Below are 17,182 nucleotides of genomic sequence, written 5' to 3' on the forward strand. Positions count from 1 at the left end.
TGGATATTCAATTTCAATTTATTTAATACGTATTGAATGCCACTTTCTATGTCTGTTTCATATGCCAAACTTAGCCATAGTTATTTCAATTATATGTATAAATATGAGATTGAAAATACGAATATTTTTATTTTAATCAAGTTAGCATTGATAAAGATGTAAATAATGTTTGCAAATTTTATTTAAGGAACAATAAATAAAAATTAAATAAGTATATTTTAAAAGTTGTTTGACGATATGGAGGAAAATAATTCATATACACGGAAATACAAGCAATATATAAATTGCTAAAACTATAACAATAAATGGATATATCTAACGGTAATAAAATACTATTTTACTCAAGATTTTTTTTTTCAGAATAACTATAAATATCGGACATTCGACAATAGTTAATATAACTTATAAATATAAAAAGGCGTTAAACAGATATTGAATTTGTAATTTTTTTAAATGTGAGACTAATATCTGCCAATTTTATCATCAAAACGTTATTTACTAAAAATTAATTTTAATTTTTTCATTAAATTTTTACATGGTAAAAATATCCTTCAACGACTATTTTTATATTATCGGCAATAATTCTTAAGTTTATGAACGGTCGCAAAATTCTGGACAGAGAACATATCAGTGCGTCGATTGGTGATATAACCATTAAAATATCCTCTGACACTGCTTGGCACTAGGTTTTGAAACTTAAAGTTTTTGGAAAAAAATCATATTTATAAGGTTTAAATAACAAATTTTTAATAATTGTCTTCAAATTACTAATAATTTTCATTTTTAAATAAAGCACCAGTTTCATATGTTTAATTAACTATCACTTCATGTAAATATTTTTGACTCATGTGAATATTATATAATATTTTTGAAATAAAAATTATATTCACAAAATTATGAAAATTTGACTTTGATCTCATGTCATTTGTAAACGGTGACCCACAATGACACAAAATTTTACTAGTGTAAAGCTCAAAGTCTCCAGACTTGAAATATATAACTTTTTTTCTTCTCTACCTGAAATGGACTTTTTGCCAAAAAATGGGATATCTGGCCCAGTGTGCATCTCCTGAAATTTCCAGCCAAATCACTCCAGCCGTTCTCATGTGATGCCATTACATACATGGACCATTTAATTTTTATATATATAGACTAGTTGACCGCCCCGCCCGGCTTCGCCCTGTAGCATTTACTAATGTTAGTTCGTCAAGTTTCTCCAACACTGCCTGTTCTTATTTATTTGCAAATAAAATATCTAAATTTGTACTGCATACTTTAGGGGCTTTTTTATTACAGTTGACTGGACTCAAAAAATCCGGTTTTAGCCGTATTTTTTTAATTTTTTTCTTTACAAAACATCTCCTGAAAATTTCGAATCGAATAAAAAAAAATCAGCCAAATCGCTCCAGCCGTTCTCACGTGATGACATTACATACATGGACCATTTCATTTTTATATATATAGATTATAAAAATTTTCCATAATATTTTCCTTTTTTTTTAAAAAAAAAAGTAGTAAATTGTTTTCAAATATAAAATGACTAAATTTTATAATTTTTTTAAAAAAGTATTATTTTTACTACTATTTTTTAATAGGAAAATACACAAATTTGTAAAATCAGTCTTCTATTTACAAAATATTTCTATAAGAATTTCTCAATATTTACTACCTTTTGCCAAAACTATACTTACTACTTTGTTTAAAAAAAAATTTTAAAAAAATATGTTTGTCTTATTATTTATTTTAACAACAATAACATTTTACATACAATTTTAAAAAACTTGAAACTTTTGAAAATAGTAGTATTTCTACTACTATTTTTAAAATAGTTAAAATTTACATTTTCAAAATCATGTCATAAAATTTATTATATACTAGTTTACCGGGGCGGCTTCGCCCGGTAGCATTTACTAATGTTAGTTCTTCAAGTTTTTCTGATCTTATTTATTTGCAAATAAAATATCTAAATTTGTACTGCATACTTTAGGGAGCTTTTTTTTACAGTTGACTGATTTTTTTAATTTTTTTTCTTTACAAACCATCTCCTGAAAATTTCGAATCGAATAAAAAAAAATCAGCCAAATCGCTCCAGCCGTTCTCACGTGATGCCATTACGTATATGGACCATTTCATTTATATATATAGATTTAACATCATTTACAATTTTCTAAAAATGACTACTTTTTTTAAAAAAAAGTATTAAATAATTTAGTACTTTTTAAAAAAAAATTTCTAAAAAAGTAGTATTTCTATTACTATTTTAAAATTGACAAATAAACATGTTTTTAAACTCACCAGTCCTCCCTAAAAAAAAATTATAACAAAAATGTCTGAAAAATTGCAACTGTTTTTAAAAAGTACCAAATAATTTACTACTTTTTTAAAAAAAAAAAAAAATATGTAACAAATGTATCTTCTTAATGCAGATTTTATAAACAGTAATATTCTGCTTGAAAAATAAATGAATTTGTTACTTTTTAAAAATGTAGTAAATCTACTACTATTTTTAAATTGGTTAAAATTAATATTTTTTATTGACATCATCATGCTTAGTTGAGTTTCGATAAAAAATTCTCAATATTTATTACTTTTGGTCTAAAAGTAGCAAATAATTTGCTACTGTTTAAAAAAAATTATATAAAAAATAATTGTATCTTATTGAGGGTATTCATTTCAAAAAAATGGAAATTACAGTGTGATTTTTTTACATTTTTAAAAAATAAAAAAAATTGTACTTTTTTTGTGGAATTTTGTTCAAGTTTTTCTTGTGTAAAAGTGAAAAAAAAAATCAAAGTGTAATTTTCCATTTTTTTCATTTATTATTTATTTGTAGAACAATAATAATTTACATACAAATTAAAAAAAATCAACTTTTGAAAAAAGTAGTATTTCTACTACCATTTTTAAAATATGTAAAATTTACAGTTTCAAAACCATTTTTTTTTTCAAAAAGTATTAACACATTTCGATGATTATTTTTAAATTTTCAAAATTTTAAATTTTGTATAATTCCTTACATGTCACCCTGTAATTTTATTATTATTATCCCCAAATAGAATACGAGCACAAAAAAGCCAGCCAAATATGGGAGATAAACAGACAACAGACAGCAAACAAACAAATACACCCAAAGACATGACAAACTTAGAGGCAAACGGACAGACATTTGCGTACATAAAGACAGACGGACGGACAGCCAGACAACAAGAGGGAGCTGCAAACTGTCAAGTCTCATTCATACTTGAGATCAAGTAACAAAAGTAGTATGTAGTACGTCCGGCCGGTCGGCCTACCGGTAAATTTTAGAAAACTTGTTTGACGTTATTGCCACTGCTGCTGTTTGCAGTATTTTTAGTATGAGAAGTTGTTGGTTGGTATTAAATTTAATCATTAAATAAATGTTATTGTAGCAGTTTATTTTTTGTTTTGTTTGTTATTGGATTTTTTTGGCAGACGTGACATTCGATGGACGACAACAATTATTTGTGGTGTGTAGGTCGTGAATCTCTGTGAGTCTTGAAAAGAATGTCTGTCATTGAATGGCACTGTCGTCTGGAGCTGGGCTGGCAAACTGTGCATGTGATTAGATGCCAAATAAATAAACAGCAACAACAACAAAGACGCTTGATTAATTAATCAGTTAATTAAATCTAACAATTAAAAGGTCATTCTACTAAGTTCAAGCAAGTGAAGGTGGAAAAAGCGCCAAAAATATATAAGAGTGGGATTTTGAAATTTGATAAAAAAAAAAGTTAATTCAATATTAAGATACAAATGATTTAAATTTTCTAAAAACAAACATTGTGTGTCCGTTTCCTTATATCTACAAATTGTACATACGTTAATCAAATTGCAGTTATGCTGTTTCTATTCATTAAACCATGCTATACAGCAGTGGTGGGTACGCATCGCCACCAGGGGCCTATCTCGAACAGCTATTCAGAAGCAAACGAAAGTACTGTTTGTGCCGATCAATCTTATAAAAAACAAATAAGAGAGCTATATTCGGCTGTGCCGAATCTTATATACCCTTCACCGAATTATACTTCAAAATACAAATTTTAAATATTTTTAGATAAACAAAAAGTGGTTTTATTTTATTTTTTTGGAAACATTTTTTTTCGAATTGTTATTTTAAATTTTTTTTTTTAAATTTTAAAAAAAATTTTGGATTTTTTAAATTTTTCTTTTTTTTTGATAAAAAAATCGGGTTAAAAAATAATTTTTCCGATTTTGACCCATTTTAGGTTCAACTTACTATGGTCTTATATACGTCGTTGTAATATCTATCATTAGATATCCATATTGTCTATATTAATGACTTAGTAATCCAGATATAGGTCAAAAATAGGTCAAAAATCGAGGTTGTCCTGGTTTTTTCCTCATATCTCAGCCATTTGCTAATTTTAAATACGAAACTTCTCGAAAGCATGTCTGACAGAATTATTGAAGATTTGGATCCCGAAGATATCTGGGGTCTTCAGAAAATTGATTTCAAGAGACGGACAAACGGACTATCTATAAGGATCCAGAATGTATATACTTTATAGGGTGGCAAAATTATATTGTGGAAATTACAAACGGAATGACAATCTTATATATGCCCTTCTCACGAAGGTGAAGGGTATAACAAGAAAGCTATACTTAGCTGTGCCGAATCTTAAGAGAAAACAATTTTATTTGATTTTGAAAATGAAATTATGAATTAATTCTTTCGAATCTTTGGCTATAAAACCATAAATAATAGACAGCAAAATAGAGACATTAATTTTTAAATGACTGTGACAACAACATTAAATTTTGTTTGTCAACCTTAAATGGATAAAAATGTCCATAATAAAATATTAAATAAAAATAAGTAAATAAACAACAATTTTGTTGTCTATCCATTATTAACATATTAATTTAAATTAATTTTAAATTTCTGTAAACAATTTGATCTCAATAAAAAAAAAACATAAAGATAGACAACGATTTAAGCGCCAGATGTGGGTTTATTTTGATGTAATTTACATTCATTTAATATTTATTGCTATTTGTTGGAAAAAATAAAATACATATATTTTAAAATTACCTTTTAATCCTTGATGCTTAAATGATAAATGAATAATTTCAATTTAAATCCTTTTTAATCGCTGGCCAATTGTAAGTGTTATTAATGCATCATTATTTATGATTTATTTATAATTTAATTGTTTTAAACAATTTCTTTATGGTCACAATTTGTTGTAGATTTTTTTTTTTTGCACAAATTATTTCTTTATTAAGCTGTAATTTATTTCTTAAATGTGATTTTAAAGTGCAATTTTTTATTGTTGAGCAAAATTTTTCAATATAAAAAAGAAAATTGAAAAATTCAATACAAAAAAATGAATGAAAAATCAACAAAAAAAATATACAAAATTTAAAAAAAAAACAAGTAAGAAAGTATGGTCGGTCAAGCCCGACTATATAATACCCTACACCAAGTAAATGAGCAAAAACATTTTTCTTTTAAAATTTCAATAATTTATATTCGTGAGTGATTTTCGGAAGTGGGTTATATGGGAGCTATGACCAATTATGGACCGATCACCATAAAATTAGGTCGTGGGATTTATGTCTATATGAAAGTTATTTATGTTGAATTTTGTGTATATACCAACATTTTTAAGTGATTTAAGCACGTTAAAGTGATTTTCGAAAGCGGGTCTATATGGGAGCTATGACTAATTAAGGACCGATCGTAACAAAATTTGGTGACATGAATTCTGTATGTATAAAACTTATTTGGAGCGAAATTTGTGTATATACATATATAAATTAAAGATTTATGACCGATAAAGTCCAATTTCGAGAGGACATTTGTATGGGGGCTAGGAGAAATAATGGACCGATTTCAGCCAGTTTCAATAGGCTTGGTCCTTGGGCCGAAAACATTATATGTACCAAATTTTATCAAAATATCTTCAAAATTGCGACCTGTACTCTGCGCACAAGCTTTAATCGACTCAGAAAGTGATTCTAAGTCGATCGGTATACTTTAAGGTGGGTGTTAGACCGATATTTTTGGGCGTTACACACATCTGCACAAACGCATAATACCCTCCCCACTATGGTGGTGTAGGGTATAATTATAAGCAAAGTCGAATTTTTTTATAGCACTTCAGTAGTAATAAATTGACTCTGCAACAATCGAAATACCTAAGTTATTTAAAAGAACTTTTCAGGAAAACAAAAAACGATTAATTGACAATAGATCTAAAGGGTGTCCCAAAATTCACCAACCAAAACAAAAAAAACAAGTAAGAAAGTATGGTCGGTCAAGCCCGACCATATAATACCCTACACTAAGTAAAAGAGCAAAAAAAAAATGTTCTTTTAAAATTTCAATAATTTATATTTTTGAGTGATTTTCGGAAGTGGGCCTTATATGGGGGCTATGACCAATTATGGACCGATCACCATGAAATTAGGTCGTGTGATTTATGTGTATATTGAAGTTAACTATGTTGAATTTTGTGTGTTTACCAATATTTTTAAGCGATTTATGCACGTTAAAGTGATTTTCGGAAGCGGATCTATATGGGAGCTATGACTAATTATGGACCGATCGTAACAAAATTTGGTGACATGAATTTTGTGTATATAAAACTTATTTGGAGCGGAATTTGTGGAGATACATATATAAATTAAACATTTATGACCGATAAAGTCCAATTTCGGGAGGACATTTGTATGGGGGCTAGGTGAAATAATGGACCGATTTCAGCCAGTTTCAATAGGCTTGGTCCTTGAGCCGAAAAAATAATATGTATCAAATTTCATCGAAATATCTTCAAAATTGCGACTTGTACTCTGCGCACAAGGTTTACATGGACAGCCAGCCAGCCAGCCAGCCAGCCAGCCAACCAGACGGACGGACGGACATCGCTTAATCGACTCAGAAAGTGATTCTAAGTCGATCGGAATACTTTAAGGTGGGTGTTAGACTAATATTTTTGGGCGTTACAAACATCTGCACAAACGCATAATGCCCTCCCCACTATGGTGGTGTAGGGTATAAAAACAGTTGGACAACTGACGGCGTAGGATTACAAAACATAATTAAAAGTAATAATTTTCGAACTTTTTAAAAAAGTAGTTTTCTACTACTATTTTTAAAGTAGTACAATTAAGTATATCTATCTATATATATAAAAGTGAATGTGTGTCTGTATGTATGTATGTTTATTATTATTAGTTTGGGATCTATAGACGGCTAAACGGCTGAACCGATTTGCTTGAAATTTTTACAGTATATTTATGTATGTCTGGAAGGAGCTATAGGCTACTTTTTGTTTTGAAATTTTAAGTGGGCGTGGTACCTCCCATACAAAGTTAATTTTAAAAATCAAATATTTAGGAAACTATAATAGCTATAGTCCTCAAATTTTGCATGAGCAATTCCACTGTTTGTTTAAATATTTATGGGAGTAGTAGCCACAGAGGGCGTGGCACCTCCCATATGATGATTATTTAAAAAATCTAATATATGGGATACAATAAGAGATAGAATCCATACATTTTGTACGGATATTCTACCATCAATTTTAATATTTAGGACAAGAATGGGCGGACTAAAATAGTGGGCGTGGCACCTCCCAAACAATCTAAATACTAAAATTCATATCTATCTGTATAATTGTAGTATGTAAAGCGTTCAAATTTTGTATGAACTACTTATTTAGGCCAAAACTGGGCAAAATAGCAATAGTGGGCGTGGCACCTCCCATAGATGTGATGAAAAATTGTATATAAGGACAGCTATAGCAGCTATCAATGTTAATATTTAGTACAGAAATGCGCGGACTACCAAAAATATTAAGTAAATGTTAAAATTTGTATGTATACATTTGAAACCCTTATATATATATAAAAGTCAATGTGTGTTTGTTTGTATGTATGATTGTTTGCGTATTTGTAGTGGCACTCGACTTACAGTAAGGCAATTAATGAACAATTTAATCGGAGCGACCTCTAATCGGAACGACCGAATTATAACTTCGGAAATGCCATTTGATTTTATTCGATTGCAGTTTCATATTTGCTTAGTATTTGCAATGATAATTGATAAAGCTCAAGGTCAGTCTTTGCATGTTTTCGGACTTAATCTAGAAAATCCATGTTTTTCACATGAACAGAAATTAATTTTAGATAGACTAAATATATTGTAAATCTTTACGGTACGGGTAGCGAAGCACACCGGGTTTTAGCTAGTTATATATAAATTAGAGTCACAATATCAGGCTCAGTTGATATTATACTAACTTTAGCAAAATCTACTATTTTTTTTAAAAAAAGTACTATATAATTTAGTACTTACTAAACAAAATTTAAAAAAAAAATACATTAGTTTCTAACATCAATATTCCGTTTACAAAATATTTCGTTAAAAATTTCTCAATATTTACTACCTTAAGTGAAATAGTAGCAAATATTTTACTACCTTTTTAGAAATTTAAATTCTTATAATTTCTTTTATGAACAATAATATTTTACATAAAAAAATAATAAATTTCCAACTTTTGAAAATAGTAGTATTTCTGCTACCTTTCTGAAAATACTTAAAATTTACTAATATTCATTGAAATTTATTTTTGGTGGTTAAGCTAGCTCCTTTGCGCATTTCACTGGTTGCTTAAGCCAGATCATCAGGAAACCTTTTCTCAAAAGGTTTTAGAAAAGCTAAAGATATTATACCAATAAAACTATAGAGGAATGATAATTACAGACATTTAAACAAAACATTAAACAGTGATTTTATCGTTGATGACTTTTTAAGATAGTAGTAATTTTACAACTATTTTTAAATAGATAAAAATGCTCATGTTTATAAAATCACTCTTTCATTTCATAATGAAATAGAATTTTCATTATTCAGATAAAAATGTCTTAATAGTTACTAGAGTATGTAAAATAGTAGTAAATAATTTACTATTTTTGTAGGAAATTTATTGTATGTATGTATATAACAAATTGTTTTGTTTTACATAAAAAGGAAATAAATTTCCAACTTTTGAAAAAAGTAGTATTTCTACTACTATTTTTAAAATAGTTAAAATTTACATTATCAAAATTACATCACATCATAGTAATTGACATCATAACATAACATTTTCTATAATAAAATAAAGTAGTTTTCTACTACCATCTTCTAATTAATTAAAATTTATATTTTTAGAGACAATAGCAGACATAATAGATATTATACAAAATTTTCCATAATATTTTTCTTCTTTAATAAAGTACTAAATTATTTTCTAAATATAAAATGACTAAATTTGATACTTCATTAAAAAAGTAGTATTTCTACTACTACCATAGTGGGGAGGGTATAATGCATTTGTGCAGATCGACTTTGAATCACTTTCTGAGCCTATTGAAACTGGATGAAATCGGTCCATTATTTCACCTAGCCCCCATACAAATCTCCTCTCGAAATTGGACTTTATCGGTCATAAATGTTTAATTTATATATGTGTCTACACAAATTTCGCTCCAAATAAGTTTCATATATACCATATTTGGTTACGATCGGTCCATAATTAGTCATAGCTCCCATATAGACCCGCTTCCGAAAATCACTTAAACGTTCATAAATCTCAAAATGTAAAAATTCAACATAAATAACTTTCATATAGACATAAATCACACGACCTAATTTCAAGGTGATCGGTTCATAATTGGTCATAGCTCCCGTATAAGGCCCACTTCCGAAAATCACTCACGAATATAAATTATTGATATTTTAAAAGAAAAATGTTTTTGCTCATTTACTTGGTGTAGGGTATTATATAGTCGGGCTTGACCGACCATACTTTCTTACTTGTTTTTGAATAGCAAAATATACAAGTTTCTAAAATCACAGTTTTATTTATTTTTGCCCAAAAGTAGCAAATAATTTACTACTGTTTAAAAAAAATATATATGTATATAAAAATTAGATTTTTCTTATTACTTATTTAAAGAACAATAATATTTTACTTAAAATTTAAAAAAATTTCACTTTTGAAAAAAGTAGTATTTTTACTACTATTTTTAAAATAGTTAAAATTTACATTTTCAAAATCAAGGCATATAATTTATTATATGTTTATCATCATTCCCAATTTTCTATAAATTACTACTTTTTTAAAAAAGTATTAAATAATACACTACCTTTTCAATAAAATTTATAGGAAAAATATTGTTTCCATGAAGTAAATTTTATTAATAATTATTTTCTATACAAAAAATTACAAAATTTAAAACTTTTTTAAAAAAGTAGTATTTCTACTACTATTTAAAAAATTAAAAATAAGCATGTATCTATACTCACTAGTCCTCGTTAAAAAAAATCTAACAAAAATTTCAGAAAAATTGCAACTTTTTTACTACTTTTTCAAAAATTGTATATACAAAATGTATCTTCTTACTGCAAATTTTTATAAACAGTAATATTCTGCATAAAAATTAAATGAATTTGTTACTTTTTAAAAAGGTAGTAAATCTACTACTATTTTTAAATTGTTTAAAATAATTATTCTTATATTTTTATCATCACTCTTAGTTGAGTTTCGATAATAAATTTCTAATATTTAATACTTTTTGCCCAAAAGTAGCAAATAATTTACTACTGTTTAAAAAAGTATATAAAAAATAGGTTTGACTTATTATTAATTTTAAGAACAATAATATTTTACATAAAAATTTAAAAAAATTCAACTTTTAAAAAAAGCAGTATTTTTACTACTATTTTTAAAATAGTTAAAATTTTCATTTTCAAAATCACGTCATAAAATTTTTTATATATTTAAACATCATTACCAATTTTCAATAAATTGCTACTTTTTTTAAAAAAATAAAAATTATTAAATAAATTAATAAAAAATTTATATGAAAAATATTGTTTTATTTATACAAAAAATTTTCTATAAATTATAAAATTTAAAACTTCTTTTTAAAAAAGTAGTATTTCTACTACTATTTTAAAAATGAAAAATAAATATGTTTCCAAACTCACTAGTCCTCTCTAAAAAAATTCTAACCAAAATTTCTGAAAAAAATCAACATTTTTAAAAAGGTAGCAAATAATTTACTACTTATTTAAAAGAAATGCATGTAATAAATGTATCTTCTTAATGCATATTTTATAAACAGTAATATTCCACTTAAAAAAGAAATGAGAAATGACTTTTAAAAAAGTAGTAAATCTACTACTATTTTTAAATTAGTTAAAATTAACTTTTTTAGAATCACATCATCATGCTTAATTGAGATCATACTATTTTTTTTATAAATTACTATACTACATATTTAAAAATAATGTTCTAAATAATTTACAATGCCAACAAGCCCCTACCTAAACACTCGTACAATGAATGATGAAATACATACAACATTGCATCGCATTAACACTCAGCCATATTAATGCAAAATGGCCATGGGAAATTTCGACAAAATAGTGCGTATGTGAAGGGAAATTCGTGGAGGCTTTCATTTAATTCAAATCTTGGACACGTGAAAATTTTTTTTTCCCAGTTATGGAATTCCCTAAATTTTATTTCTTTCCCGGCTTTAATTTATATTTGGGAATTTCGGACAACTTAAGTTTATATTTTTTGAGTTTTTTTTCTTCAAATAATAAAAATTTTCAGGGTTTCCCAAAAAAAAATATTTTTAAGAGATTTTTATATATGAATTTGGGAATTCAAAATTTTTAGGTTTTTTATTAAAAAAATAAAGTTTAATAATTTTCATCAAAATAATAGTAGTTTTCAACTATTTTTACTTTTCCCCAGTTAGGAAATTTCTTAAATTCAAACTGGGAAATTCTTAAATTTTATATTTCATCATTTGAAAAGACTCAGACAACAAATATTAATTGTAGGGTTTCCCCAAAAAAAAATATTTTTAGGAGATTTTTATATATGAATTTGGGAATTTAAAATTTTTCAGTTTTTTTATGAGCTGACGATCCTAGACTAACATAAGCTGATTCGATTAATTTTTATACTGAGAATTATCTAAATATGACATTCAATTAATCTTCACTGTATTTGCCAGAAATGCCACCAGACAACTAAGTTGTTGAGCAAAGGATATCAAAAACAAGTATTTGAGACTTCTTATTTAGTCCTAACAATTCATCATTTCACGGGCCTTTATTCGTCTGGCATTCATCTTAAACATATTACACACTCTTTTCTATTGGATTTTATAGCTAAAACCCGTTACTCATCATCATTGTCTCCATAAACTCGCCATCGTCATCCTCATCATCATCATCTCCCATTGGCAGCATAAATGTTCTTTCGAAGAACCAAAAAAAAAACTACAAGTACCACAACAGTAGACATTTATCTTGCTTAAATCTTTGTAATCTCTGAGTTTTAAGAATAAACAGCGTACAAATCATTCATTCCATTTTCATTTGTTTAAACTAAGGCCAACCAACGACAGACAGACAGACATATAACAACGATTCTAAAGGCTGCATTTCAGTGAGTATTCGCTTGAAATCATAATGACAAACTTTGCAATACTGGTTACTTACTGTTGCTGCTGCCGCTGCTGCTGTTGTTGGAGCATGAGGCAGGCACCCAATATCAAAACAAAACCTACATGCAGCAACATGAGGCTGTCAGGCCGACTGACTTGCATGCAGCCATGCAAGCAAGACAGACAGTTGTCGTATAGAAACCCACAGTGAACAGTCAAGAATAAAACCTCTAAAAACAATAAAATGAATTGGTCTTTGTTTTATTGTTTCATTTAGTTGGATTTTTTTTTTTGTTTTGGTTTTTCAATGAGCTGGTTAAGTGCTGGAGATGTAAGGAATGATTAGTCGATTGGGCGAATAATTTAGTATTTACTGGGAAACAATTTTTATACTGGGAAACAATTTTTAGACTTGTCTGCTTAAATATTATTCGATTAATTGTTACAAATAAGAAACATTTTCACACATTCTTCATCTTTGTTTGAATTGCTGGATCATTCGATTAATCATTTAAGCATAAATTATTCATACATAAATCATCATTTTGTCAAATTTTGTTTATATGTTTAATGGTTTAAGAAACATTTTATTTTAATCGATTAATCTTTTAGAAGGAAATTCGATTATTCGTCAATTGTCTGAATAATCGAATCGCTTTCAAATTGCTCCAATTCTTACTGTATTATGATTTAAGAAATGACAACCAAAAACAAATATTTACTATTGAAAATGACTTTCTAAAAAACTAAATATCAGTGGTCGTCATTCATAGCTACCAGAGTTCGAAAGCAATCGACTATTCAAATGTACACAACACGAACTTGAGGGAACCATGTTAAAATTATCAAACGGGAAACTGTGGGAGATCGAGCATCAGAGACACAATCAGAAAATAGGTTTAATGCAACATTACTATGAATTTACTTATGTGGCTTCTCCTTCTGCTGATTCATCAGTGGTACCTAAACGGCAGCGTCCAGCAACCAGGACCCAAAAGGCCCAAAGCGGCACAAAAATCGTTAGCCAAGTCATTTAGCAATATTATCAAAGATAACCTCGTTAGGTCGGTTATCGATCGTAGTGCCAGTGACAGATCCAATCAAATTGGGATATGGTGAAGAAGAAACTGATAGGGGTGTTCTGGAAAGTTCTCAAAGAGAACCCAGGCACTCCTCCGCAATGGATGATGCTGGTTGCTACCAGGGTCACATCAAATCGATGCCTTGTGAAGTATGGCCGGGATTTAGGCTTCAGGTGATGATTTAGATACCTCGAAAGCCTAGATCCATAGCTAAAATACCAGCTGAACCATCTAACATCTAGATCTTGGAGATGCTGTAACCCACAGCTTTCAACTCACGATTAGAAATTTGTGAAGGTCACGGACGCTGAGGGCTCTTCTAGAAAGGCGATCGTTGTCCTAAATAAGGACTCTTTGGGTCCGCTAAGGAAAAGACAATGGAAGGTCTACTATGGATTTGGTACGATTATTCTGCGTATCTACCGTAGTGACAACAATGGCGACACCACTTCAGTTAATGTAAAGAAAGCATGGAAGATACCAACTCTGTCACCGAACTGATTGGTACCTTCTTTGAACGTGGCGGTTGACGAGAACGCCCTCTTTAACTCTGACCAGGAGGACGCCGACGGCACTGTTGACACAAATCAATCTTCACCACTCTAAAGCATCCGCTGCACTGCTCCTCCGATTTGCTCAGAAAAGGGAGGAGCTTGTCATGGAACCTTGTTCCTAATTTAGTCCAATTTTGGTTTCAATTGTTGGTTATTATTTAGTCCTGCTTTAGCTTTAAACGTAGGTTTTTCATGTCCAATTTTAGCTTCAGATATATGTCTCAGTTTAATTTAATTTTAGCTTCAATCTTAGGTCATTATTTAGTCCAAACTTAGCTTCAATCGTAGGTCTATATTTAATCCAATTTTACCTCCAATCTTAGGTCTCCATATAGTCCAATTTTAGCTTGAATCGTAAATCTTTATTTAGTCTAATTTTAGCTTCAATCTAAATCTTAGGTCTTTATTTAATCCAATTTAAGCTTCAATCATGGGTCTTTATTTGGTCTAATTTTAGCTTCAATCGTAGGCCTTTATTTAGTCCAAAAGTAGCTTCAATATTAGGTCATTATTTAGTTCAATTTTACCCTCAAAAACTTAGGTATTTATTTAATCCAATTTAAGCATCAATCATTGGTCTTTATTTAGTGTAATTTTAGCTTCAATCGTAGGTCTTTATTTAGTCCAAAAGTAGCTTCAATATTAGGTCTTTATTTAGTCAAAATTTACCATCAAAAGCTTAGGTATTTATTTAATCCAATTTAAGCTTCAATCATAGCTCTTTATTTGGTCTAATTTTAGCTTCAATTCTAGGTCTTTATTTAATCCAATTTAAGCTTCAATCATAGGGGTTTATTTAGTCTAATTTTATCTTCAATCGTAGGTCTTTATTTAGTCCAATATTAGCTTCTATCGTAGGTCCTTATTTAGTCCAATTTTAGCTTCAATCTTAGGTCTTTATGCAGTCTAATTTTAGCTTCAATCATAGGTCTTTATTTGGTCTAATTTTAGCTTCAATCGTAGGTCTTTCTTTAGTCCAATATTTGTTTCAATCTAGGTCTTTATTTAGTCCAATTTTAGAGTCAATCTTAGGTCTTTATTTGGGGTCTTTAGTTAGTCCAATATTTTTTGTTCAATTATAGGTCTTTATTTAGTCCAAAATTAGCTTCAATCGTAGGTCTTTATTTAGTCGTATTTTACCTTCAATCTTAGGTCTTTATTTAGACCAAAATTAGATTCAATCGTAGGTATTTATTTAGTCCAATATTAGCTTTAATCGGTCTTCCATTAGGTCTTTATTTAGTCCAATATTAGCTTAAATCGTACGTCTTTATTTAGTACAATTTTAGCTTCAATCTTAGGTGTCTATTTAGTCCAATTTTAGCTTCAATCGTAGGTTCTTCTTTGATTTAATTTTAGCTTCAATCTTAGGCCTAAATTTAGTACAATTTTAGCTTCAATCCTAGGTCTTTATTCAGCCCAATATTATTGATCGTAGGTCTTTATTAAGTCGAATACTAGCTTCAATAATTGGTTTTTATTTATTCCAATTTTAACTTCAATAATAGGTCTTTATTTAGTCCACCATTAGCTTCAATAATAGGTGTTTATTAAGTCCAATTTTAGCTTCAGACGTAGGTCTTTATTAAGCCCAATTTTAGCTTCAATCGTAGGTGTTTATTAAGTCCAATTTTAGCTTCAGACGTAGGTCTTTATTAAGCCCAATTTTAGCTTCAATTGTAGGTCTTTATTTAGTCCAATTTTAACTTCAATCGTAGGTATTTAGATAGTCCAGTTTTAGCTTCAATGGTAGGTCTTTATTTAGTCTAATTTTATCTTCCATCTAAGGTCTTTATTTAGTCCAATTTTTTTTTTCATAAGTTAAAGGTTAAGTCCAATTTAAGCTTCAATATTAGGTCTTTATTTAGTCCAATTTGAGGACCGTTTGTTCATTAATCGCCTCAATTTATAAATTGCAAAATAAACATGCATTTATTTTTGGGGCGTGACCAGCACAAATTTTTTGTTAGCCGGTCTAAAGATACTTTCAGATTGTAAACAATACTTTAATTTTAAGAAATAACATCAAAATGTATTTGTATCTATAGTTATCTATTCTTAATAAAAGCATAAAAAATGGAAATTTTCTTACAGATCACTTTTTGTATTCAAATATTTAATAAGTCTGAACATACCTTAATATACATTACAATTTATGGTGCATTTACAAAAATAATTTAAAAAATTCCCGAATTCTAAGCAGTTTTTGAGCCTCCCATCAGTATTTCACTTTGTTACGAGGTTAATAACCAAATTAGTAACACCCATCCTCTATTAAAGGTTGCAAACTATTTGCAACTGCATGTGGCAAAAAGCCAAACATACAACACACACCATCAGAAAAACTGAACTTTAAAGCAACACAAATAAAAATTGTAAAACGACTGACTGCTTAAAACAATAAAGACAAAAACAAACTTAAGACCGAAACCAGCAACTAAAACTCAAGATTACAAATGCACTTGCTGCAAAGTTCAACTGCAACAAACAACAACAATAAAAGAATCGTTGAAAAAGGATAAAATAAACTCAAAGACTTGATAAAAGCTTAAACAATTTTTTTTTTTGGAATTATTTCAGTTTTTTTTTTTTTTGCAAATCCCAAGAAAAAAACACTTTAAAAGCACTTTAAACTCAAAACTGTTTTAAAACTACTTGAATTCTTTATTACTTTAATTAAAGTAATTTGCTGCACTAACAACAAAACATAATCCTTTCACAATTTATTTCAATTGTGCGGTTTTATGGGCGATTTTTAGTCATCCATCACATTTGTTTTCTGTTTTTTTTTCGCTTTTTTTTAGGTTTGGAGCAGGATGATGTTGGGGTTTTAAGAAGATGATTCACTCACTATTTATAAATTTGTTTGTTTTTTATTTTCGTTTTTCTTTACTTTTTATGTTTGGTGTCTGTTGTTGTTAATTTTTCTTTATTTGTTTCGTTTTTGTTTTGTTAGTTTTAGTTTTTATATCTTTAAGAAACTTAAACTACAACTTTCTTTTCTCTGTTTTTTTGTTTGTATTCGTTCTGTGACATTTTTGTTAA

At 28.4% G+C, this 17,182-nt stretch overlaps 1 long non-coding RNA gene across 1 annotated transcript; it reads right to left on the bottom strand.

Annotated features, from left to right (window-relative positions):
- Nucleotides 1–5,233: 5,233 nt before the first annotated feature.
- LOC135955817 (uncharacterized) lies at nt 5,234–16,926 on the bottom strand. Its single transcript, XR_010576305.1, has 2 exons — nt 16,809–16,926; nt 5,234–5,268 (listed from the first exon to the last, which is right to left on the bottom strand). It is a non-coding gene; the product is annotated as an uncharacterized LOC135955817 (long non-coding RNA).
- Between the last annotated feature and the right edge of the window lie 256 nt (nt 16,927–17,182).

This window comes from Calliphora vicina, chromosome 3 (assembly GCF_958450345.1).
Source record: "Calliphora vicina chromosome 3, idCalVici1.1, whole genome shotgun sequence".
Taxonomy (NCBI): Eukaryota; Metazoa; Arthropoda; class Insecta; order Diptera; family Calliphoridae; genus Calliphora; species Calliphora vicina.